Below are 27,406 nucleotides of genomic sequence, written 5' to 3'. Positions count from 1 at the left end.
TTGCCACCGCTGACAAAGCCTTAGCTGTTTCACACAGCAAGCTGGCTGGGATTGTGTGTGGGGCTGCATGGCCAGATTAGTGCAAACAGCAAGCCCACTCCTCTGCTTGTTAGGCCTTGCCTTCCTGACAGTTTCCCCAATTGTCGTTTGTGACAAGGCTGTCATTAGGTGATGGCTTCTTTTGGCCATTTTCAGATAAAGATAATTTCATTAACTTCCATTTTATTTGACAACAAGCTGTTTGGGAGAGAAAGGAAGTGCTTCAGTAGTTTATGGATTAGGGTTTTGTCACTTCAAAGGCATCTTTGATCTAAAAATATGTGCTGTACCAAATTCATTATGTCTTTCCTTAAAGAGCTTTTAAATTTATTGATCTTCTCCTCAATTATTCTCCTTTTACGTCCAGTAATGATGTGTGAGATGGTAGTGTTGGGAAAAGCCCAAGGAGGAGGGTGGGGAAAATGCAGCCAACTGGTCACTTCTGAGGCCATTACGAGAACGAAACAACAGGTGCTTTTGTTTAGTGTCAATTCTCTTCTGAATCTCTATGCAGACAAAGGCCCCTCTGCTGTCTGAAGATCAACATGAAGATATCATACCAATAGAATAAGAGAAAATTATGTTTGGCACTACAGCCTAATGAAGATTTTGAAAACTTCACAATTTATATAAAAATTGTGCCCACAGTTGTCTTCGTCCTCACTATTGAGTCCATGAGTTTTGAAAGCCAGCAAATAAGTAATGGAGAAAGAGCAAGCACTTCTTTGTGGACCAATAATTTGGCTTCCCCTAGAAGCAATCCTACATTTTTCTGAGGCTCACCTTGCTCCAGTTTTTATAACTGGATCAGTACTAGAAGTCATACAGAGCAGAAAATAAGAGACTAAGAATACATAAGTGAAAATTTACTTTAAAAACACAGCAAGAGGAGCATGTACAGCTAGTGGCTCTCTTGTTTAGAAGGTCCACTTACCCTTTTTGCCCTCCTTTTGTTGTTGTTGTTGTTGTTGTTCTAAACAATTGCTATATGGAATTAGTGTTTTAAACAATGCCATGGACAAAGAGGTAAATAGTTTATATCCAAACTGTCACAGTTAACTGTTGTCTTCTAAAACGTCACATATAATAACCTCAATTTACAACAGCACAAGCTACTCACTTCCATTTCTACAACTAGGAAAAGGGGGTTAAAACAAATGCCTTAAATTTGGGGGGGGTCTAAGTATTTTATTAGCCTCTTGACAGACTATTTTATATTTTAGAGATATTCAGATGCTATTGATAAGTTTATTTTAGCAAATCATAATTTCAGAATCTTACACATTAAAGGAAATATGTGAAGTATGACCTTAAGTTCCTAAAAGCAATACAAATTGTTTCTTTTGAAAATCAGTTTTGTGAATTTCTAAAAACTAATAGAACATAATGCCTTTCATTTTGAAAAATTAGTTTAGAGGTTTGGGCCTCTAAACCAAGCCTAAGGAGGAGGCTGGGGAAAATGGGCCCTCAATACTCCTCTTCATAAAGTCAGGATAGAAATAGCCCTCAAATAATGTCAGAAACATTTTCCATGTGTTAGGTTATTTTATCCTTATTAAGAGGTAGATACGATTATTAGCTTGATTTTACAGATAAGGAAAGTGAGGCACGAAGAAGTTCAGTAACTTGCCCACTGTGTCATATCCAGGAAGTGGTGGAGCCAGATTTGGGTACTTTGGGTCCAAAGCCTCTGTTCTTAATGCTTGGGCCTGGGAGACACGGGGCCTAAAATATCTAAATAGTCATCTCCTAATTCCTTCTGGTGCTGAACAAGTAAATGTTAGTTCTCATCTCCCCTGCCATGTCTTTAGCTCCCCAGTCCTGGTCGTTTGCTCCATGCAATCCAGGGAAATGAGACGAGAGAGTGCATGGGGAATCTTATTCTCTGCTTATGTTCATCCAGTTTTCCTTCTGCCTGCACGTTAAACACAGGGGGATTGGCATGCCAAAATCTGATAAATTCAGACAGTAGGGTTCATGGTTCATTTTGCTGTCTTTTCAAGGAATCCTGCATCACTTCATTGAAGTTCTGTGTTGTAATCTCTCTTGACTGTTTTAACCAGAAACCCTTGATTTTGACTTCCTTGTGAAATCAGTAAAAGCTGCTTTGAAGGAGGAAAGAAATAGATTTTGAGGAAGGTTTTGGGGAGAGATCTCTGTTTTGTCTTAGAGTTCACCTGCTTTGTGACACGTGAACGCACCACATAAACTGGCAGACAGCAGCACCATCAGCCTGCCTCAGAAGAGACAAAAGTAAACACCCATCTCAAAGAGATTGTGCTGAAATATGATACCAGCTGCAAGAGAAGGCCATCTCCTACGGTCAAATGAGAAAAATCATATTATCCTCACTGTGGTATACAAATAGCTTGTAAGCCACATTCTCCGTTTGAAAGATAACAATAAAGTGCTAACCTCGCTGCTTCGGGCCAGCCTGATCCCATCTCCAAACACAAACACTCTGCCTCAGTTTTGGCTGCGGGCTGTGCAGTGGCCTCCCAACCCCACCCTTTCTTTCCCCCTGTTAATTGGCTGAGACCACCAGAATTTGGAGGACACAGATGTCACTGATAGTTTTCCTAGGGAGCACATTCATGCCCATCTGTTGCAGCCTAGAAGGCTGTTCGTATATCCACAAGGCCTTCATTTAATTCTTGTCAGAAAGTAATGTAAATCCAGTTTACCTCAGAGGTCGCAGCCAAGATTTATGCCAATGAGCCCCCTGCAATTTACACACACTGTAGTTGTATAGGATGAAAAGAAAGCCTTTCATGTTGGTGCATATTAACAAGAAAGCCTGCCTTCTGAGAGGGGCTTTTTGATTGAGGTTTTTCCTGATTTTAATACAGCCGATGCCAGTTGGTATACTCAGCTTTAGAAAGAGAAAAAAATCTAATCTTTAAACTGAAGTTTCTTTTATAAGAGGTAAAAGAGAAAGAGAGAAATCCTAGCAAGTGGCACTGCCATGTCTTTAATTATCTTTATGAGACAAAACTCCCCCGAACTTGAAGATAGAGTGTGACAGGAGAGCGTGTTCTGGCCTGAGTTATTGCTGCTTGAAGTTTAGAGAGAATTCAGTTGTAAGCAATTGTCTTTCCAATGTGAAAATAGTAGGAGTGACCAGCTGAATTAGTCTCTGACTTTTCAGCTGTCTCTCTCTAGTGTATTTAGAGGAAATTGTGGAATTTGATTAACTTTCTTTGGACCCGGCTGGGTAGAAATTGATTCATTAGTAAAATGGAAGCATACATACGTGATACACACATATATATTTATAGAATTATTTTATTGGAAGTCTAATAAGAGTACCTAGAAGGGCTTCTGTTAATCCTACCTTTCTGTATATTACTGCATTCTGAAATGTTCAGGACTATGTCAGTAAGCTGGAAGGCAAATGATTTGAAAAACACCCGTGGGGTCAAAATCTTCTGGAAAGTTTGAATATGCCCCTTATTCAGTATGTGACCTTAAGGCAAATTACTTAACCTCCATGACCCTCAACTTGCTTATCTCTAAAGTGGGAATAATAAAGCCTACATCATAAGGGATTATGTCTGAGGTACACAGTACCTAAAGTATAGAAAGTATTCAACCAATGAAAAATTCCCTCTCCACGCTGCCTTTTGGTGACAGCAAACTATGGATTAAAAATATTAGTTAACTTAGCTCAAATACCCTAAACATTCAGATCATCAGACTACTTCTTCATATTTAAAAAATGTTTAAGGACAGATGAAGTTGGAGATTTTCCTTCCATAGTTTGGAATTTTCATTTTGTTTAACTTTTTAATTCTGTGAAAAGTAGAAAAATAGGAGCATGTCACATAGTTTTGGTAAAAGCAGCCATGGCCTCTCTACTCATTCACAGTCATAGCCTCTGATTTCCCAAGACAGTGTTAATAGCGGGTGTGCTTCTTGTGTTTTTATAGACAGAACTCATTTACCCGTGCTAATGGCTTTGAAGTATTTGATATGATTATTTTTGCACCACATTTAACTTTTTGTTTATGTTTTGCTTAAGATAATATTGAAATTCGGGTGTGATTTCGAAGCACAAACTAACAGAAAAATGCAACAGAGTACGCTAGAAATGTTATATGATGGGTGTGTAGGTAGAATGGGGCCATGATAAAAAACAGAACATGTTGTTGGTAACTCATTAGGCAGACACTCCAAATGTACATCATCACAGTCTGGGCTTAATTACAGAGTTGGATGAAGCCATAGCCTCACTTTATAGAGCCTTACTTCACATTAGGGAACTAAAGCCCAATTTTGTTGACTATCGAAAGCAGGGACTAGGCAGAATTAAAATAATTTCAGAAATGTCTTTTGCTGCTTCTCAGAGTTCATCAAAGCCATTCCTTTTTGCTTACAGTCCTCAAAACAGAGTCTTTTAAAATTTTTTATTATGAAAGGTTTCAAATATGTGCAAAAGTGGTGGGGGCAATATAAGAAATCTGATGTAGTTTGATTCAGCCTCAACATTTAACGACCTATAGCCAATCTCGCCTTATTTACATTCTCACTTTCTCCCCGCTTCCATGCCCTACATCTCAGACTTCATATAATTTCATCTGTAAATATTTCAGAGTGTTTCCTTAAAAGATATGAACTCCTATTTAACGTAACCACAGTACTATTATCTCACCTTGAAAATTAACACTGATTCCTTAATATTATTTATTGTGACTTAATATTATCAGTCAGAAAATGTCATTCTCCCCACACCGCCCCGCTTTTTAAAGGAACTTGATTACTTGGCTCTCACGTTCCAAATTAGTTGTTTTGCTTCCATGACACAATCGTTTCATGAATACTCTTTCATAATGACTTTCATTGTGGATGTATGTAGTTGGTATGTTTTGTGATATGTTGTAGTATCTTCCTAGAATGAAAATTTATCACCTAATTGAAAAATAAAAATTGAATCATTATTCTAGTCCTACCCCACCTTCACTGATTCGTTTGGATAACTGTTCTCCAAACTTATTATCTTCAAATGAAATTACATGAGAAAGGCCACTGTAGAACATGGATAAAAATGAAACTGCTCTGGGGCTAAGCTGCTGACCACTAATTCAGCTCATTCTTTCCCTGTGTGGGTTCTTGCAGGTTTTGGTATGTGAGTGCTTTTTTAATAAATGTGTACCATTTTCCCATTTTGATTTCAGGGCAGACGAATTGCTGTGCAAAGCAATGTAAAGAATAAGAAAGGATTGCATGCATAGCCAGTATGACAAAAAAAGACAGTACAGTGCTTAATTTTTAAGTTTACTACCACTGAAAAGAATGTTTCACTTAAAGTAATTAAAAAGTTTATTGTAATCAGAAAAATCCACTGTGCTCATAATGACCCCACTTCTCAGTTGGCTATATTGGGGCCTCCTGGGAGGAGATGTTATTTGTTCCCTGTCAAGATTAATCTGTAAATGCAGTCACCAGTTAGACCTCATCAGTTCTTTCCTTCCTCTTCATTGGTCCCCCTGGAAATATATTGCTGCTTGAATAAGGTCAAATTAGGATACTTTTTCCCAAGAAAAAACATAGCAGTTGTTATTTCAGTGCTTTAAAATTTGAGAATCAAGCCTGTTTTTTTAAACAGACCGTGTTATACATTTCTGTCACAGAATCAACAAACTACCAAAATAATACATACTTTTTTTCAGTGTGTGTATTGGTTTCTTCCCCCACAAAAGCCAGGACAAAGAGTGGTCTCATGTAAAACCACAGTGGATTGGATATTTAATAGCTTGTGTCTAACTCCTGCAGATAATCCCAGTGAATTCCCACTGAACTTGGACAGATCACTAAACTTCTGACTCTACTTTCAAATTGGCACCATATTACTTGCTACCTTCGTCACTGTAATGTTATAAAAGTAAAATTATCAATCCAGTTCTTCTATTTCCTTTTGTCAAGGTGTAATATGAAATGCCTTTTCTTCTATAATAGTTGGAAGTATAGAATAAGTTCTCCAACTTGTCTAAATTTAAATAAACTCATCCTGTGAGTCAGAACGTTGCTGTGGAATTTTTTGTAAGTTGAATTATATACTCATTTTACTTCCCCAATAAGGTTGTCTTTGAGGGTTGGAAATGTTTATTCTGTTTCTTGGTAACCTTTAAAAGTTTGAAGTACAGTATATAATGGATACTCAATAAAGGCTTAACTACCATTCAGCAGTTTGCAAATACAGTCAGTATGTATTATTTTATATTTTAAACCTCTAAGTTAGCTATTAAAGCCAAGCATTAAGGAAACAGTAGGAAACAAAACTTTTTTGCCAGTAATAGATGGTGTAGAAAGCTAGTGTGTTTCACTTGCCTTTTTTGATTTTCTCATTTTTTTAAAATTTTCTGTATCACTGTTAATTCTGTACTGGCAAATATTCCTTCATTAGCTAAAAGTAAAGAATAGAATTAACACCAAGTCTCAGATCTCTATCCTCTTTATTAAAGAAAAGAGAAAATGAGAGTTCTTCCACTTGAGGAGCTACCAAAGAAAGTGAGTGGAGTGGCTCAAAACAATCAAGTTATCCCCCAAATCAGGTGATTTAACACACTGAGAGCATTTGCTCCGTGACTGAGCGGCACTTTACTGAGTAGCACAACTTTTACAGAAAGCATAGAATCCTGAAATTCTAAAACTGTACTCATTTTCCAAGTCAGCCTGATGAAGTGAGGGCCTTGGGGTTCTCCGCAGGTACAGAGAGAACAGAGTAGGTCTGATGTTCTACTTGAGCCTTTTTGGCTAAGATGAACCATGTTGAGGACTCTGTGTGTTTGCATGTGCGTTGGGATGCCTACCTCAAGAGGTAAATACCCTCCAAATTAAATGTGCTATCTTTCCTTTTTAGACACTTCTTCCTTTACCATCTTACAGAAGTAGTAAAATTCTGCTGTAAACTCTTTGTCCTACAGAGCCCCTTGCCTCCAGGCTCTACTTGGTTGTCACCATGTTGAAGTAGTTTGGTGTGTGGATGTTTGCCCCACTGAACGATATTTTTGCCTGTGGGCCCTCAAAGTGTGTGGATATCTGAGTGGTTCTCCATCACAGTCACTTGCCACTGGAGGAAACACAAGTCCGTACTTGTTCCCAGGCCAGAAGGAGGCTCCCTGCCAAGACCCATCGGTTGCTGCTGACATGCACACGCTGTGTGAATCACACGGCCCCATGGTGGACTTTTTATTATGTCTGCCCAGGAGTGTGGTCTGCCAATCCCTGGTCCAGAGGCCCACCCCCAGGCGCCTTTGACATTTCAAGTATAAAGTAAATAAAGAGCTTTGCATGTGTCTCAGAGCAAAGAAGAAGATGAGGGGCTGGGGGTGTTTCTGTCTGATCTGTAATCCAGTGGACACACTTTCCCTTAGCCACTTCAGGACTCACTTTTCTGACACTTCAGACAGCTGATTAAACCAAGTTGGCTGGGTTTAAGGGGTTTTTTTCCAAGCAAATAAAACTCACATCTTTCCTTCTGAAGATGTCTGACTGGTCATAATATTTCAATTCTCTAACAGCATGTCTATTCATTAATTGAATGTGGACCTGGAGAATTATTTAGGTGATAATCCCATTTATTACATGGCTTTATACTGGGAAAAATATCACGAACCTGAAGACTTTGCATAGCCAAGCAATTTTCTTTCTCAAAACCATAAATGCTAATGAAGCCAACAAGGAAACCAAATCCAAAAATAAAAGGTAAACTAAGGAGAAACTGGGTGACCCTTTAAAAATAAAACTTTATTTCTTGAAAACTTTATTTATAACAGTAACTGATACCTACAAAGCACTTATTACATGCTAGGTAATGTTCTTCATATTTTACAAATATTAACTCAATTGATCCTTTTAACACTCTGGGAGATTGGTCCTATTACTACCTCTTTTTTAGAGATGAGGAAACTGAGACATGATTTGCCTAAGGCTGCTCAGCTAGCAAGTAGCAGAACTGAAATTGAAACCCAAGAACCCTGACTGCAAAGAGCAAGTGCTTCATCTGGCTGCCTATTGAAGACCATCACAGTGAAACTGCAGTTCTTCATTTCAATACCTTCATTTTTCTGCTGCAACAGTTTCAGAGCCCCCTCATCCCTTTTCTCCAATACAGACTGCTCCTTTGTGGGCTATCTCTAACTTCAAAATCTACATGGTTATTTGTAAAATAACTCTCTTGGCTGTGGGAATTATAGATAACAGATTTGAACATATTTTGTTGCAGAGTTAACCTTAATCCTCGCATTTGCTGACCTCATCAGAAGTATATAATGCTTCATAGCCCTGGCAATTTTATATCACAGTACGCTTCATGCCATTTGCGTATACATACCACACCATCACCTGGACTTTCCTCCTATTCCGTCCCTGGAGACTTCCAGCAGCTTTGCCATTCTGACTCTGTAGGAATAAACAGAGCATTTCAGTTGCTTCATCCACCACAGCACAAACTACTCCATTTCTTTTTTTAAAGAAATTTCTCTTTTAAAAGAAAACTGTTTCTCTTCTAGCAAATTACACTTGCTGAGTTTATCTCCAAAACTCTAATGTCTATTTAAAAGGGAGCAGGTGTGTTTTGAGGACAAGTCAGAACCCTGAATTCTTACCTGATCTCTGCTTGGGGCTTGGGGCAAGTTACTTGACCTCCTTCTGCCTCTTCACCCCCTCTTCATGGCTCAAATTCTTTACCTAGAGTTTGGGTAGACAATATCTGCTTCCCAGAGGATATGCCTCAGATTGAAGGCCCTCCAAAGTTTATAAAAATCACTTTTCCAGGACATCCCTGGTGGTGCAGTGGTTAAGAATCCGCCTGCCAGTGCAGGGGACACAGCTTCAAGGCCTGGTCCAGGAAGATCCCACATGCCGGGAAGCAGCTAAGCCCGTGCACCACAACTACTGAGCCTGCGCTCTAGAGCCCGCAAACAACTACATAGCCCGCGTGCCACAGCTACTGAAGCCCGCACACCTAGAGCCCGTGCTCCGCAACAAGAGAAGCCACCGCGACGAGAGGCCCACGCACCACAACGAAGAGTAGCCCCTGCTCGCAACAACTAGAGAAAGCCCGCGTGCAGCAATGAAGACCCAATGCAGTCAAAGATAAAAATAAATGAATGTATTAATTAAAAAAAAATTTTTTTCCTACTCTGCAAATGGCTCCCAGTATCATGGCAGCTCTGGATTTGGGGACATAATGGAGTCGGTATATGGGAGTGCTCTTCTCTTCTTTGAGGTGCAGAAATACAAAGAAAACTCTCCTAGCAGGACCATTTGGTAGTCATAAGCACAGGAGCCCTGAGCAGGACCAGATGGCAGGCCTGACTCACCTTGACCTGAGATGTCGCTCTTCTAGCCATGGGGGCTAGGCTAATAGTTCATCAGATGTCACCATGGCTGATGAAGTAGGTAATTGTAGCCGGGGAGTATGAGCAACAGACCCTGCAACTGTGGCCTTTTCTTTTTCCTCTTCTTTCTTCCTGAGGCCGGCAGGTAACCCGTTTGTGACCCGGAACACTCTCATTGCACTTTCCTGTGCAGTCAAGTTTGATAAACACATTCAGCTGCAGGGAACTGGAGAGGGTGGGGCACATTAGCAAGAGAGAAAGAGGGAAGAGGCAGCTTTGGCCTCCAGTCTCCCATTTTAACAAGGTGTGGCTCTCAGGCTGGAAATCTTGATATAAAAAAGCCATAGCAAAGAACTTCATTTTCACTTACAGAATTTTCTAAAATCTATTTCACTTTTGTTTTTTTTAATCACAGCACACTCCATTTTCTTTATAAATGGTGTGAAAGATAAATTGAATTTCTGGGCAATCTAGTGTTTGTTAAACTAATGGTTCAAGCTGCCTGTCTCATCAGTTACTTCAGTAGCCTATGCATACTCATGACTTCCCAACACAAGAGGAGGATCTCTTCCTTGAAGTCTCTGCTCACTTCATTCCCCAACTAGATTTCTTTCCTTATCTTCTCTTCAACTATTACAAATCCTACCCTTGAAAAGTCCCTGTGCAAGTGCCCTTACCTGCTCTGAAATCCTGTCTTTTACTGTCTTTCAGTGGAATCACTGGCTCCATCCCTGTGGGTGGGAACTGACTTCAGACCTGTGCAATACTCCTAGACTTGAGTTTCCATTATATTATTTTTAATTTTTTCATTAAATGTCAAATAGATATCAAAAAATTGTAAAATAGGTGTAATATACACAGAACACGGTGAATACCCATAGATCAAACAACCAATTTAAGTAAAAGAACCTATCACTTTCTTTGAAATCTCATGTGTCCGTATACCTACCTCCCATCTTCTTCACTCTTCCCTCAGTAAATCCACTATTATTTTTATTTTTTAAGTCCTTGTTGAATTTGTTACAATATTGCTTCTGTTTTATGTTTTGGTTTTTTGGCTGTGAGGCATGTGGGATCTTAGCTCCCCGACCAGGGATCGAACTTGCACCCCCACCGGTACTGGAAGGCGAAGTCTCAACCACTGGACCGCCAGGGAAGTCCCCACTATTCTTAATTTTTAGTTTATCATTCCCTTTTGTTTGTAATTTTACCTTATATATTTGTATCCTATGTATGTTGTTTAGCTGTGAATGTTTATAAATTTTATGCATGTATTCATCTGTGACTTCCTTTTTTATTTCTAAGATTCATCCATGTTGTATGTAACTGTAATTCGTTCATTTGCTTATTCTATTCCAGTGTATAACTGTACTTCAGTTTTCTAATTCATTCTCCTATATTGATGGACATTCAGATTGTTTCCTTTTGTTTGTTTGCTATTACAAGCTGTCACTGTGGACAGTCTTACACATGTCCTGTTGACACAGGTCCAGGAGCTTCCCTAGAGTATATGCCTAAGAGTGACACTGGGTCATAGTGTGTGTGCATCTTTGATTTTACTGGATAATACCAAACAGTGGTGGATGGGAGTAACTAATATTGACTGTTCTTGACAACTGTTATCCAACTTACATTTTTTTTTCCAATCAAGAAGTTGTGAATGTTTTTTCATTGTGGTTTGAATATATATTTCCAAATTACTAATGAGGTTGGACACTTTTCATAAGTTGATTGGCCATTCATGTTTACTTGTGTGAAGTTTCGTTCAATTATTTTGCTCATTCTTTTTCTACTATGTGGTTAGTCCTTTTCTCATTGGTTTATAGGAATTCTTTACACATTCTGGATAGAAATTTTTTGTCAGTTACATATTTTACAAATACTTTCTCCCAGTTTGTGACTTCTCTTTTCACTTTCTTTTTTGATGACTTTTTACTAATCAGAAACTCATCTTTCCAGTTAATTAAATATATGTCTTTTCCTTTATAATTAGCATTTTTTTGCAAGTGTTTAAGAAATTCTTTCCTAACCAAAACTCATAAAGATATTCTCTTGTAGGTATTCTCTTTTAGAAAGTTGCATGGTTTTGTCTTTTTTTTTTTCTTTCATGGTTTTGTCTTTCACTTTTTGGTCTGTGACTTGTATTGATTTTATTTTATTTTTTCAAAATATTTATTTATTGGGCTTCCCTGGCGGCGCAGTGGTTGAGAGTCCGCCTGCCAATGCAGGGGACATGGGTTCGTGCCCCTGGGAGGATCCCACATGCCGCAGAGCGGCTGGGCCCGTGAGCCGTGGCCGCTGGGCCTGCGCGTCCGGAGCCTGTGCTCTGCAACGGGAGAGGCCGCAGCGGTGAGAGGCCTGCGTACCGCAAAAAAAAAAAATACATATTTAGTTATTTATTTGTTTATTTTCGGCTGTGTTGGGTCTTTGTTGCTGCGTGCAGGCTTTCTCTAGTTGCGGCGAGCGGGAGCTACTCTTCATTGCGGTGCGTGGGCCTCTCAGTGCAGTGGCTTCTCTTGCTGCGGAGCACGGGCTCTAAAAATGCGGGCTTCAGTAGTTGTAGCATGGGGGCTCTAGAGCACAGGCTCAGTAGTTGTGATGCACGGGCTTAGTTGCTCCGCGGCATGTGAGATCTTCTTGGACCAGAGCTTGAACCCGTGTCCCCTGCATTGGCAGGTGGATTCTTAACCACTGCACCACCAGGGAAGTCCCTATATTGATTTTTAAAAAAACAATTAGCTCAGTGTCATATATTGAGCTCTGTAATAAATCAAGTTTTCATATGTACGTGGGTCCTTTGCTAAGCTCCTGATTTAATTTAGAAGATCCATTTGGTCTATCCTAGTGCCAGTAATTTTTGTATCATTTAATGTCATTTTGTATTAATTATTGACATCGGGTGTGACACCCCCTCTCCTCCCTTGTTATTTTTCACTAGGAGTATCTTGATTATTCTTGAACTTTGTTCTCCCACATAAATTTTAGAATCATTTTGTAAGGATGCACACAAAGACAAGCACACACAGAGCTGTTTGTTTTGCTGGGAATTGCATTAATAATTTAGATTAACTTGGTGAAATTGATGTCTTGATAATATTGAGTTTTCCATGCCACTAACATGGGGTATCTCCTCATGTATTTAGATTTTCATTAATATCTTTCAACGAAGTAAGTTTTATAATTTCTCTCTAAATGTCTTGCATATTTATTGTTAGAATTATTCTTAGGTACTTTATATATACACATATATTGTTTTTATTATAACTTACATATTTTATACCATTGTAAATGGTATATTTTTATTAAATTATATTTTCTAGCCATTTGTTGCTGATTTTAAAAATAATTTGCATAAGGTTGGATTTATTTGCCCAATCAAGTTTACCGGTAATTTGTCAATTTCATTGGTCTTTTGAATTTTATTTTCTTGATCTTCCTATTATTTGTTTTTTTATTTCATTAATTTCTGCTCTTTATTTTCTTTCCTCTACTTTCTTTTAGTTTACTTTTTCTATTCATTTCCTTAGTTTTGGTTATATAAGCTTAACTCATTAATTTTCCATAATTCTTTCTCTGTTATAAGTATTTGGGCTATAAATGTCCTTCTACATTGCACTTTGACCAAATTCCACACTTTTTGATATGTAGTGCTTATCATTCCATTTTAATATTTTCTAATTTTCATAATGAAAACTTCTTTGAACTGTGAGTTATTTAGAAGCATATTTCTTAATTTTCATTTATATAAGGGTTTTAATCTAGTCAACTTTTCATTATTGATTACCAACTTAATTGAATTTTGGCCGTACAGTGTCATCTGTATATTTTTTTTCTTAATTTTTAATTTTTTAATTTTTTTTTTTTTTGCGGTACGCGCCTCTCACTGTTGTGGTCTCTCCCGTTGCGGAGCACAGGCTCCGGATGCGCAGGCTCAGCGGCCATGGCTGACGGGCCCAGCCGCTCTGCGGCATGTGGGATCCTCCTGAACCGGGGCACAAACCCGTGTCCCCTGCATCGGCAGGCGGACTCTCAACCACTGCGCCACCAGGGAAGCCCTGCCTCATGCTTTTTAAACAGTTTTTTTAAGAAAAACTTGAGGAAATAAAATCTAATCTGAGACCTGAGGGGAGAGCGGATTTGTTTAAGGAAGGGGAAGGAAAGGGTGCATTATAAGTCAAGGCAGCCTGGCAAGAAGAAGCGGGTAGCTTAATGTGGAGGAAGAACTTCCAGACTCGCAGGCTCAGCGGCCATGGCAAAGGGGCCCGGCTGCTCCGCGGCATGTGGGATCTTCCCGGACCGGGGCACGAACGCAGTCCCCTGCGTTGGCAGGCGGACTCTCAACCACTGTGCCACCAGGGAAGCCCTTTTCTTAATTTTTAAATTTTATTTTATTTATTTTTTTATACAGCAGGTTCTTATTAGTCATCAGTTTTATACACATCTGTGTATACATGTCAATCCCAATCGCCCAATTCATCACACCACCACCACCACCCCCCTGCGGCTTTCCCCTCTTGGTGTCCATACGTTTGTTCTGTACATCTGTGTCTCAATTCCTGCCCTGCAAACCAGTTCATCTGTACCATTTATCTAGGTTCCACATATATGCATCAATAAACGATATTTGTTTTTCTCTTTCTGACTGACTTCACTCTGTATGACAGTCTCTAGATCCATCCACATCTCAACAAATGACCCAATTTCGTTCCTTTTTATGGCTGAGTAATATTCCATTGTATATATGTACTACATCTTCTTTATCCATTCATCTGTCGATGGGCATTTAGGTTGCTTCCATGACCGGGCTATTGTAAATAGTGCTGCAGTGAACATTGAGGTGCATGTGTCTTTCTGAATTATGGTTTTCTCTGGGTATATGCCCAGTAGTGGGATTGCTGGATCATATGGTAATTCTAGTTTTAGTTTTTTAAGGAACCTCCATACTGTTGTCCATAATGGCTGTATCAATTTACATTCTCACCAGCAGTGTAAGAGGGTTCCCTTTTCTCCACACCCTCTCCAGCATTTGTTGTTTGTAGATTTTCCGATGATGCCCATTCTAACTGGTGTGAGGTGATACCTCATTGTAGTTTTGATTTGCATTTCTCTAATAATTAGTGATGTTGAGCAGCTCTTCATGTGCTTCTTGGCCATCTGTATGTCTTCTTTGGAGAAATGTCTATTTAGGTCTTCTGCCCATTTTTGGACTGGGTTCGTTTTTCTTTTGATATTGAGCTACATGAGCTGTTTATATATTTTGGAGATTAATCCTTTGTCCATTGATTCCTTTGCAAATATTTTCTCCCATTCTGAGGGTTGTCTTTTCGTCTTGTTTATGGTTTCCTTTGCTGTTCAAAAGCTTTGAAGTTTCATTAGGTCCCATTTGTTTATTTTTGTTTTTATTTCCATTACTCTAGGAGGTGGATCAAAAAAGACCTTGCTGTGATTTATATCAAACAGTGTTCTTCCTATGTTTTCCTCTAAAAGTTTTATAGTGTCTGGTCTTACATTTAGGTCTCGAATCCATTTTCAGTTTATTTTTGTGTGTGGTGTTAGGGTGTGTTCTAATTTCATTCTTTTACGTGTAGCTGTCCAGTTTTCCCAGCACCACTTATTGAAGAGACTGTCTTTTCTCCATTGTCTATCCTTGCCTCCTTTGTCATAGATTAGTTGACCATAGATGCGTGGGTTTATCTCTGGGCTTTCTATCTTGTTCCGTTGATCTGTGCTTCTGTTTTTCTGCCAGGACCATATTGTCTTGATTACTGTAGCTTTGTAGTATAGTCTGAAGTCAGGGAGTCTGATTCCTCCAGCTCGTTTTTTTCCCCTGAAGACTGCTTTGGCTATTCAGGGTCTTTTGTGTCTCCATACAAATTTTAAGATTTTTTGTTCTAGTTCCGTAAAAACTGCCATTGGTAATTTGATAAGGATTGCATTGAATCTGTAGATTGCTTTGAGTAGTATAGTCATTTTGAAAATATTGATTCTTCCAATCCAGGAACATGGTATATCTCTCCATCTGTTGGTGTCATCTTTAATTTCTTTCATCAGTGTCTTATAATTTTCTGCATACTGGTCTTTAGTCTCCCTAGGTAGGTTTATTCCTAGATATTTAATTCTTTTTGTTGCAGTGGTAAATGGGAGTGTTTCCTTAATTTCTGTTTCAGATTTTTCATCATTAGTGTATAGGATTGCAGGAGATTTCTGTGCATTCATTTTGTATCCTGCAACTTTACCAAATTCATTGATTAGCTCTAGTCGTTTTCTGGTGGCATCTTTAGGATTCTCTATGTAAAGTATCATGTCGTCTACAAACAGTGACAGTTTTACTTGTTCTTTTCCAATTTGTATTCCTTTTATTTCTTTTTCTTCTCTGTTTGCCATGGCTAGGACTTCCAAAACTATGTTGAATACTGGTGGTGAGAGTGGACATCCTTGTCTTGTTCCTGATCTTAGTGGAAATGCTTTCAGTTTTTCACCATTGAGAATGTTTGCTGTGGGTTTGTCGTATATGGCCTTTATTATGTTGAGGTAGGTTCCCTCTATGCCCGCTTTCTGGAGAGTTTTTATCATAAATGGGTGTTGAATTTTGTCAAAAGCTTTTTCTGCATCTACTGAGATGGTCATATGGTTTTTATTCTTCAGTTTGTTAATATGGTGCATCACATTGATTGGTTTGTGTATATTGAAGAATCCTTTCATCCCTGGGATAAATCCCACTTGATCATGGTGTATGATCCTTTTAACGTGTTGTTGGATTCTGTTTGCTAGTATTTTGTTGAGGATTTTTGCGTCTATATTCATCAGTAATATTGGTCTGTCTTTTTTTTTTTTTTTAGTATCTTTGTCTGGTTTTGGTATCAGGGTGATGGTGGCCTCGTAGAATGAGTTTGGGAGTGTTCCTTCCTCCACAATTTTTTGGAAGAGTTTGAGAAGGATGGGTGTTAGCTCTTCTCTAAATGTTTTATAGAATTCCCCTGTGAAGCCATCTGTTCTTGGACTTCTGTTTGTTGGAAAATTTTTAATCACAGTTTCAATTTCATTCCTTCTGATTGGTCTGTTCATATTTTCTATTTCTTCCTGGTTCAGTCTTGGCAGGTTGTGCATTTCTAAGAATTTGTCCATTTCTTCCAGGTTGTCCATTTTATTGGCATAGAGTTACTTGTAGTCTCTTAGGATGCTTTGTATTTCTGTGGTGTCTGTTGTAACTTCTTTTTCATTTTTAATTTTATTGATTTGAGTCCTTTCCCTTTTCTTCTTGATGAGTCTGGCTAATGTTTTATCAATTTTGTTTATCTTCTCAAAGAGCCAGCTTTTAGTTTTATTGATCTTTGCTATTGTTTTCTTCGTTTCTATTTCATTTATTTCTGCTCTCATCTTTATGATTTCTTTCCTTCTGCTAACTTTCAGTTTTGTTTGTTCTTCTTTCTCTAGTTCCTTTAGGTGTAAGGTTAGATTGTTTATTTGAGAATTTTCTTGTTTATTGAGGTGGGCTTGTATAGCTATAAACTTCCCTCTTAGAACGGCTTTTGCTGCATCCCATAGGTTTTGGATAGTCGTGTTTTCATTGTCATTTGTCTCTAGGTATTTTTTGATTTCCTCTTTGGTTCCTTCAGTGATCTCTTGGTTATTTAGTAATGTATTGTTTAGCCTCCATGTGTTTGTGTTTTTTACAGTTTTTTCTCTGTAATTCATTTCTAATCTCATGGTGTTGTGGTCAGAAAAGATGCTTGATATGATTTCAGTTTTCTTAAATTTACTGAGGCTTGATTTGTGACCCAAGATGTGAACTATCCTGCAGAATGTTCCATGCACACTTGAGAAGAATGTGTAATCTGCTGGTTTTGGATGGAATGTTCTATAAATATCAATTCAATCTATCTGGACTATTGTGTCATTTAAAGCTTGTGTTTCCTTATTAATTTTCTGTTTGGATGATCTGTCCACTGGTGTAAGTGAGGTGTTAAAGTCCCCCACTATTACTGTGTTACTGTCGATTTCCTCTTTTATAGCTGTTAACAGTTGCCTTATGCATTGAGGTGCTCCTATGTTGGGTGCATATATACTTATAATTGTTATATCTTCTTCTTGGATTGATCCCTTGATCATTATGTAGTGTCCTTCGTTGTCTCTTGTAACATTCTTTATTTTAAAGTCCATTTTTTCTGATATGAGTATTGCTACTTTAGCTTTCTTTTGATTTCCATTTTCATGGAATATCATTTTCTATCCCCTCATCCTCTCTGTATGTGTCCCTAGGTCTGAAGTGGGTCTCTTGTAGACAGCATATAGATGGGTCTTGTTTTTGTATCCATTCAGCAAGCCTGTGTCTTTTGGTTGGAGCTTTTAATCCATTCACATTTAAGGTAATTATCGATATGTATGTTCCTATGACCATTTTCTTAATTGTTTTGGGTTTGTTTTTTGTAGGTCCTTTTCTTCTCTTGTATTTCCCACTTAGAGAACTTCCTTTAACATTTGTTGTAGAGCTGGTTTGGTGGTGCTGAATTCTCTTAGCTTTTGCTTGTCTGTAAAGCTTTTGATTTCTCCATCTAATCTGAATGAAATCCTTGCTGGGTAGAGTAATCTTGGTTGTAGGTTCTTCCCTTTCATCACTTGAAGTATATCATGCCACTCCCTTCTGGCTTGTAGAGTTTCTGCTGAGAAATCAGCTGTTAACCTTCTGGGAGTTCCCTTGTATGTTATTTGTTGTTTTTCCCTTGCTGCTTTCAAGAATTTTTCTTTGTCTTTAATTTTTGCCAGTTTGATTTCTATGTGTCTCGGCATGTTTCTCCTTGGGTTTATCCTGTATGGGACTCGCTGCGCTTCCTGCACTTGGGTGGCTGTTTCCTTTCCAACGTTAGGGAAGCTTTCGACTATAATCTCTTCAAATATTTTCTCAGGTCCTTTCTCTCTCTCTTCTCCTTCTGGGACCCCTATAATGGGAATATTATTGCGTTTAATGTTGTCCCAGAGGTCACTTAGGCTGTCTTCATTTCTTTTCATTCTTTTTTCTTTATTCTCTTCCACAGCAGTGAATTCCACCATTCTGTCTTCCAGGTCACTTATCCGTTCTTCTGCCTCAGTTATTCTGCTTTTGATTCCTTCTAGTGTAGTTTTCATTTCAGTTATTGTATTGTGCATCTCTGTTTGTTTGTTCTTTTTTTTTTTTTTTTCCGGTATGTGGGCCTCTCAGTGTTGTGGCCTCTCCCATTGCAGAGCACAGGCTCCAGACGCGCAGGCTCAGGGGCCATAGCTCACGGGCCCAGCCACTCGCGGCATGTGGGATCCTCCCGGACCGGGGCACAAACCCGTGTCCCCTGCATCGGCAGGCGGACTCTCAACCACTGCACCACCAAGGAAGCCCTGTTTGTTTGTTCTTTAATTCTTCTAGATCTTTGTTAAACATTTCTGGCATCTTCTTGATCTTTGCCTCCATTCTTTTTCCAAGGTCCTGGACATCTTCACTATCATTATTCTGAGTTCTTTTTCTGGGAGGTTGCCTATCTCCACTTCATTTAGTTGTTTTTCTGTGGTTTTATCTTGTTCCTTCATCTGGAACATAGCCCTCTGCCTTTTCATCTTGTCCATTTTTCTGTGAATGTGGGTTTTGTTCCACAGGCTGCAGGATTGTAGTTCTTCTTGCTGCTTCTGTCTGCCCTCTGGTGGATGAAGGTAATTAAGAGGCTTGTGCAAGTTTCCTGATGGGAGGGACTGGTGGTGGGTAGAGCTGACTGTTGCTCTGGTGGGCAGAGCTCAGTAAAACTTTAATCTGCTTGACTGCTGATGGGTGGGACTGGGTTCCCTCCCTGTTGGTTGTTTGGCCTGAGGCAACCCAACCCTGGAGCCTACCCGGGCTCTTTGGTGGGGCTAATGGCGGACTCTGGGAGGGCTCACGCCAAGGAGTACTTCCCAGAACTTCTGCTGCCAGTGTCCTTGTCCCCACGGTGAGCCACAGCCACCACCCGCCTCTGCAGGAGACCCTCCAACACTAGCATGTAGGTCTGGTTCAGTCTCCCCTGGGGTCACTGCTCCTTCCTCTGGGTCCCGATGTGCACACTACTTTGTGTGTGGACTCCAAGAGTGGAGTCTCTGTTTCCCCCAGTCCTGTCGAAGTCCTGCAATCAAATCCCACTAGCCTTCAAAGTCTGATTCTCTAGGAATTCCTCCTCCTTTTGCCGGACCCCCAGATTGGGAAGCCTGACATGGGGCTCAGAACCTTCACTGCAGTGGGTGGACTTCTGTGGTATAAGTGTTCTCCAGTCTGTGAGTCACCCACGCAGCATTTATGGGATTTGATTTTGCTGTTATTGCCCCTCTCCTACCATCTCACTGTGGCTTCTCCTTTGTCTTTGGACGTGGGGTATATTTTTTGGTGAGTTCCAGTGTCATCTTGTTGATGATTGTCCAGCAGCTAGTTGTGATCCTGGTGTTCTCACAGGAGGGATCCAGAGCTCGTCCTTCTACTCCACCATCTTGGTTCAGGGCCCTCCTCTCTTTTGTTATTTATTTCATGTCATCTGTTTGATATTAATCCTTTGAAATTTGCTGAGATTTCTTTTATGGCACAGCAGGTGTTAAATTCTTGTAAATGTTCCAGGTATGCTTCAAAATAATGTGTATTCTGCTACTGTTGAGTATGCTGTTTCATAAATATCTATTAGATCCGTTGGTCAATTCTGTTGATCAAATCAATGATATCATTTCTGACTTTCATTTGCTTAATATGTTAGCTTCTAAGAGAAGTGTGTTAAATTTTCCCACTATTATTATGTATTTGCATATTTTTCTGTATGATTCTTTCAATTTTTGTTTCATATATATTAAAGTTATGCTACTAGATATATGCAAAGTTAGCATTGCCATACCTTTCTGGTGAGCTGAACTATATCATTGTGAAGTGACCTTTTCATCGGTTCTAATGCCTTTTGCCTTAAAGTCTGTTTTATCTGATATTAATATAGCTACATCAGCTTTCTTTTAGTTAGTATTTTTCTATATCTTTTTTCATCTTACTACTTTTAACATTTCCATATTCTTATGCTTACCTAAATCCATGTAGCTATTTTTTTTGTTGTTTGTTTGTTTTTGCTTTTTTTTTTGATTTTTTGCGGTACACGGGCCTCTCACCGTTGTGGCCTCTCCCATTGCGGAGCATAGGCTCCAGATGCGCAGGCTCAGTGGCCATGGCTCACGGGCCCAGCCACTCCGTGGCATGTGGGATCTTCCCGGACCAGGCACGAACCTGTGTCCCCTGCATCGGCAGGTGGGACTCTCAACTGCTGCGCCACCAGGGAAGCCCCATGTAGCTATTTTTTAATCTAGTCTATCATTATCATTTTACTGTAGTATTTAACCCATGTGTATTTATTGGAAGCATTAATATGTTTATGTTCCACTTTGACTGAATTCCATTTTGATATGTAGTATTTGTCATTCCATTATAATATTTTCTAATTTCCATAATAGTGACTTCTTTGACCTGTGAGTCATTTAGAAGTATATTTCTTGATTTTCTTTTTTTCTTGCCTTCTTTTAGATTGGTTTTTTTCATTTTTTTTCCTTTCACTAGTTTCTAAGTTATATGTTTTATTTTAATTTTTTATGGATTATCTTAGACATTTTATCATAGTCTAAAATTAATGTCTCCACTCCTCCTGACCAACTCAAGAATCTTAGAAAAGTTTAATGTCGCTCACTTTCCTCCTGACATATATGCTCTTGGTGTTTATATGTGTATTGTTCTATTTTTTTCATCCACAAGACAGACATTGTTTCTGTAGCGTTATACAATCAATGTTTGTTTATACTTAGCCAGTAACTTACCACTTTTATTATTATTACTTCTCCTTGAATCTCAAGCCTTTCATCTGTGACCACTTTCCTTTTATCTAAAGTACATACTATAGAGGTATGTTTGGAACTGTTGATGTTTATTTTCAAATACCTTTATTTTGTATGGTTTCCCCTCCTAGCATATTAAAGCTATCTTTTCACTGTCTTCTAGTTTCCACTCTTGCTTTTAGGTAGCTATCTATAAATTCATTGTTATTTCTTTGAAGATAATCTGTCTTTTCTCTCTGGCCATTTTAAAGATCTTCTCTATGTCTTTTGTGTTACCTACTTTCACTCTGATATTTCTAGGTATGAATTTTTATTAATTTATCCTGCTTGAGTATTATGGGAATTTTGATTATTGTCTTTCTCCTGGTCTAAAAGTTGTTAGTCATTATCTCTCCAAATTTCTTCTGCTTCCTCAGCTTCTTTCCATCTAAGACTCTGAATATATGTTAGAGCTTTTCCATCAGTCCTCTGTGTTTCTTAATCTGTCTTGTATTTTCCATCCCTTTATCTTTTTCTGTTGCATTCTAGGTGATGTGTTCTGATGTATTTTTCAGTTCAAAAATTCTGTCTTTAGCCAGAGCTAATATTTTATCAAATATATCCAATGCCCTGAATTTAAAATTTTTATTATGTTTTTTGTTTGTAGAAATTGTATTTGATTCTTTTTCAATATGCTTGTCCCTTTTTATAGTTTCTTGCTCTTTACTCATACACTCAACATTACTCTTTCAGTTCTTTAAACATGTATATTTTGTAGTATATATCTGATAATTCCATTATCTATAGTCTTTTGTAGGTCTAATTTTACTATCTGTTGTTTCTGCTTTCATTCATTATTTCTTTTTATCTTATGCATTTTGTGAGCTTTGACCAGGAGCTCATGTTTCTTGGTATTTTATAGGTGACAGTCTTTGAAACTTGGATTGAAATCAGATTCCTTTAGAGAAGATTATGTTTCATTCCACCAGTTGCCTGAGAAAACCACCAACCTGGGCTCATTTGTAAATAGTTTACTTAAAAATAATTATCAGCTAGATGGGGCTTCCCTGGTGGCACAGTGGTTAAGAATCCGGCTGCCAATGCAGGGGACACAGGTTCAAGCCCTGGTCCAGGATGATCCCACATGCTGCAGAACAACTAAGCCTGTGCACCAAAACTAATGAGCCTGCGCTGTAGAGCCCACAAGCCACAACTACTGAGCCCACGTGCCACAACTACTGAAGCCCATGTGCCTAGAACCCGTGCTCCACAACAAGAGTGGAGAAGACACCACAATGAGAAGCCCGTGCACCACAACAAAGCATAGCCCCCCCTTGCTGCAACTAGAGAAAGCTCACGTGTGGCAACGAACACCGAACGCAGCCATAAATAAATAAATAAGCAAATAAAATCTATTAAAAAAATAATAATGATTATCAGACAGAGGTTTTGCAGACCTGTGCCTTCCAATTTGCAAGGGAAAAATTTTTGTTCTCCTCCTTGAAGCAGCATGTTTTGCCACAGAAAATTTTCCTGGCAGGTAGGGGAAGAAGATGAGAATATATTTTTAGCTCACCCCTACACTAAAAGTGCAATGTTTTAGGATCACAGTTTTATGCAGGGGGGAGTCTCCTCTTTTACTCCCTCCTGGGTAGGCCTTTGGTTTTATTTCCTATCCTCCCATGTTCCAAAACAGTGAAAACCAGTTTCAACTCACAGTGTTTGGCAAATACACTCAAGGCAAACGCTAGCCTCTGTGTTAACTTTCTGGGTTCCAGCTTTTACTTGATTTTTGTCTTCTGAGTAGTCCTTCCTTTTTTGCCATTTCATTGATATATTTTAGATATTTTAACACGTTTTTCCAGCATTTTTAGTTGTTTTCAGCAGGAATGTTGGTCAGAGCATATCGTCTTCTATACTGCTAGAAAGAGAAGTCTACCCTTTAGGTTTTTTGTGGCTTAGAAGTTGCCTTCTCCTTCTCCCTTTTCATGCAGTTTTAAAATGCTAACAAATGGCTGTCACCCAAACGTATCTAATCAAGCTGCACAGTTGTATTACTCTCCAGTCAGATTTCTTTTTCTCCTTTTATTTACCCATTTCGACCACCAACCAGTGCAAGAGGTAATATGGTCAGAGTTGATGTGTGGTGTTGCTCAGAAGAGGGTGAAAAGGTGGGAAAGGCTGGATTGTCATTGCTGGGGCCTGATTAGAGAAACTTATTCTTGTTGTTCTATGTGGGAGACCAGAATATATTTTCTCCTAAAAACAATGTGATACATAATTTTGAATGTAGATGAAAAAGTACTTTTAGTATAATTATTCATGTGCATATGAATTAAATGAGCTCTTTAAACTTGCTTATAAATTTAACCAACCATTAATTATATTCCAACAAAGATAATTTAAATAGAGCATTTAGAATACAATCATGTGTGATATGCTTTGAATAGTTCATTTTTTATATATTTATGTCTTATTCCTCTAATTACATTGTAAACTTCTTGACAGTAGGAGTCATCTCTTTTACCTCTTTATGCTTCCCCACATCTTCAAGCCTAAGGATTCTCACTAGTTGGCTGGTCATTTATTACAAAGGTGGCAGCCAGTAGACCATGGAATACCTTTGGAGTTCTTTTATTTTCCCTAATTTACCCCCTAATAAGTATACTGATTGTCCAGTGAAAAAAACTTAAACACAAATGCCAAAAGAAATGGGGCTTTGAATAATCCACTGATGTGCTTCTTTCTAATGATGGCTGACTTGCCAGTTATTCTATAAATCAGCTACTCAGCTAAATTCGTAGTCATTAATAAAACTATTCATATGCCAAAATCAAACACAGAGTGTATGAACAAATAACCATTTGGCTGTGTGTGTGCATGTGTGCCTCAGAGTATATGAGTCTAACTTATTCTAGAGTTATCTGTTTGCATGTTTGTTTGCTTTTTCTGGTCTCTTTCTATTTGATTTTTAAAGAAAAAATATATGGGGGAATGTTAAAATAGAAAAAAATAATTCATAGATTATAAAAAATATTGGGAAACATCCATTTTCCAATTTAGAAATAATGTATAGCTCACAGAGCATCACAGTTCAGGGGGGCAAAAATCAATATGTGTTAAAATTGAAAATGATTCTTTTATAAATGAAGCTGACCAAAATTTTCAGCGGGACTGTTGCCTGAAGGAAAATTTCCTGGGCTCCAGCCTCTGTTATGCCTAACAATGAACCATACAAGTCTAGACAGATGGTTGGATTCCACAGTGTTTCTCATGTTACAATATTTCTTCCTATTGTCTCTCCTGAATTCTACAGGGAAAGGGGGAAATGCTATAACTTTCAAAAAGTATAAAGAATATCTTTGGTATAGTTTGGGAAGTCACAAGTAATAAACATTCATTATCTTGGAAATCTCTTCTTCCGTTTTAGACATGCTTTCTTGGTTAAAATTTGATTGCTTATGTTGAACTGTATGATTTAGCTTCCTTACTATCTTTATTGCTAGAAGTAGAAGGTGTATTTATGTCTTTTCTCGTCTATGTTCCCTGTCTCAAAGTATGCTAACATCATCTATTCAGTTCTGAGCTATGGTGAGGTAGAAATTTGGGACTCATCCTTAAGACCATTCATAGCCATCCAACACCAACAGTGCATATACTCCCTAAACAGTTCTCAAATCTGTCCAATTTTCCATATCTCTGATATCATCACTCTGGTCCAAAGTCCTTGTATCTCTCACCTGGATTATTGCAATAAGTACCTAACTGATCTTCCTGCAGTCACCCTCTTCCTCCCTGCCCCCTTATATACAAACTACGTCCAAAACAGAATGATCATTCCCAAATGTAAATCTGGTTGTGTTCCTACTGCTACCAGTAGTTTTCTGTGACTCTTAGGGTAAACACAAAATTCCTTACCTGGCACACAAGGCCCTCCACAGTCCCTGCTTACCTCTCCAGCATCACTTCATGTCAGCTTTCTCCTTTTATGTCTAGTTCAGCCAACCTGACCTTCTTTCATTCCCTCTATATTTCCTTCTACGTTAGGACTGTTCCCTACCATTTTAACTTCATTAAGCCCTGTTCCTCTTTCAGAGGTTAATTCAGGCATCACATCCTCAGAGAAGCCCCCCTTGACCTGCCCTATCCTTACCCAAATGCTTAGGTCAAGTCCTGTTGTTTGCCCTCACAAAACCATGTATCTTATCTCTCTTTCACAGCACTTAGACAAAAGGAAGAGATTTATGATCCTGTGCATCAGGAATCAGGGTTTCAAGTGAGGAAACAAAAGCAAAGAAGAATATTTAGTAATCAGCCTCTAAGATTCAAGCCCATACTTCTAACCCACAGAGAAGAGTATGCATAAAAATATTACACTTAAGGGTTCTGAAAAGAGCCAGGAATTTTTCAGTAAATAAATATCAGATATTCTTTAGTCTATCTATTCTTTAGATAGACAACCTGGTCTGTCTAAACTGCTGCTGAGTATGTAATTTAAGACCTGGAAACATTTTAACAATTGTTCCCAACCAATCCCCTCAAAATATAGATGAGAAAAGTGAATCTCAAAAGTGAAACTCAGAGGTCTCACAAATAGTTAATAGTAGAGAATGAAGTGGAATTAGTTGTTGAGCACTATTATGTATATTAGTTTTCCTATTTCTAGGTCTTTTCTTTACTACATACTCTCTCTGCTTAAAATATTAACAGAAACAAAGCAGTTAAAATTTATAATGGAAGACTACTGTCTACCCTAAGAGGATGATACAGCACTAATAAAACATTAAGCCTTTAGACAAAGGGGTGATGTACTATTAAAATTATATTATAGTGCAGTTTTATTTCTTTGTGCATGAGCTCTTCATACTTTCTTTCTATACCTCTATTTCTATATGAAGTCCTATAAAAAGGATCCTGGGAAAGTGAACTCCCTTCTTGATTTAATTTAGGACTTAAAGAAAAGTAAGAGTCCTACTCACCCGTTACTCATTCCAAACAAAGTTTGTTCTTAACTTTCTCATCCACCAACTGCATTTCCCAATTTCCATACTAACCTTCCATTATAGTCACCATCTCCCTTTTTCAGGGAATGGTGGGAATGGGCTATCATTGCTACATGGCCTCTTGCTCACTCTAGTCTACTGATTAACTCTCTGACCAGCCCTTACTGTTTAGTTCTTTTCATAGAAAGGCAAGCTAATGGTCAGCTTGTACCACAAAACATTGACATAAACACTTGAGCTAAAAGGGACACTGAAAACCATTTAGTCCAACAACCCAATCCATGCAGGAATACTCTATGAAACATCTTAAGCAGAAAAGAGATTAAATTTATATTTATGTTTAAATGCTTCCAGTAACTAATTTCATGACTTCACTTAATGTAAATGCTCTTTCAAGTAACAAGACTGTTGTATGAAAACTCTGCTTGTGTTCTTCATCAATGAGTACATGATTGTCTTCATGAAACAAGTCTGTTGCATCCTAAAACTTTGCTTTGGCACTTCTACGTGTGTGTGTGTGTGTGTGTGTGTGTGAATGAAAACCTAAAGTACAGCGAGGATAAAATTCAGGTTAGAATGAAAATTACAGAGTTTAGATTTCACAGTTCATCCTTCATTTTCTGTTCCTGTTAAGTCATAGAATAGATAAAAGATAGAAAAACACTTTCTTGCTATTTCAGATTCAAAACCAGCTTCTTAAAGTGAGGCCATTGTGTAGCAGAGCACATTTTCCCCAACACCAACACAATAATTCACTGGTTTAATAGTTTTAATGATTACTAAAACAGTAAAATATTGTGTTTCATGGATCTGCTAGATAACAGAGGGAATAGATCATATATCTGTTGTACTTTCTTCCTTTTCAGATTCTCTTTCTTTGGTAATAAGATTCTACATGCCATACAAGAGTGTCACAACCAGACAGCAGCTCCACTGTCTATTCTGGCAAATTCAGAAAGAGAATAACTTCCTTTGTTTTGTTTACAATGTACATTCTTTAATAAAAGGAAAACAAGCAAAATGATTTGTTAAACTACTATATAGAAAATAAACAACAAGGACCTACTGTATAACACAGAGAACTTATACCCAATATTTTGTAATAACCTATAAGGGAAAAGAATTTGAACAAGAACATATATATATATATGTGTGTGTGTGTGTATGTGTGTGTATGTATATGAAATTGAATCACTTTGC

The 27,406-nt window shown here is 38.3% G+C and overlaps 1 protein-coding gene across 1 annotated transcript in view; it reads left to right on the top strand.

Moving 5' to 3' along the window:
- ALPK1 (alpha kinase 1) overlaps positions 1 to 27,406 on the top strand; it is a 132,585-nt gene that overhangs the window by 44,031 nt on the left and 61,148 nt on the right. The gene's annotated exons all lie outside the window — the stretch shown is intronic.

The sequence above is a fragment of the Globicephala melas genome, chromosome 5 (assembly GCF_963455315.2).
Source record: "Globicephala melas chromosome 5, mGloMel1.2, whole genome shotgun sequence".
NCBI classification, from domain to species: domain Eukaryota; kingdom Metazoa; phylum Chordata; class Mammalia; order Artiodactyla; family Delphinidae; genus Globicephala; species Globicephala melas.
The sequence above is the reverse complement of the archived record's forward strand: the minus strand, read 5'-3'. Positions and strand labels throughout refer to the sequence as shown.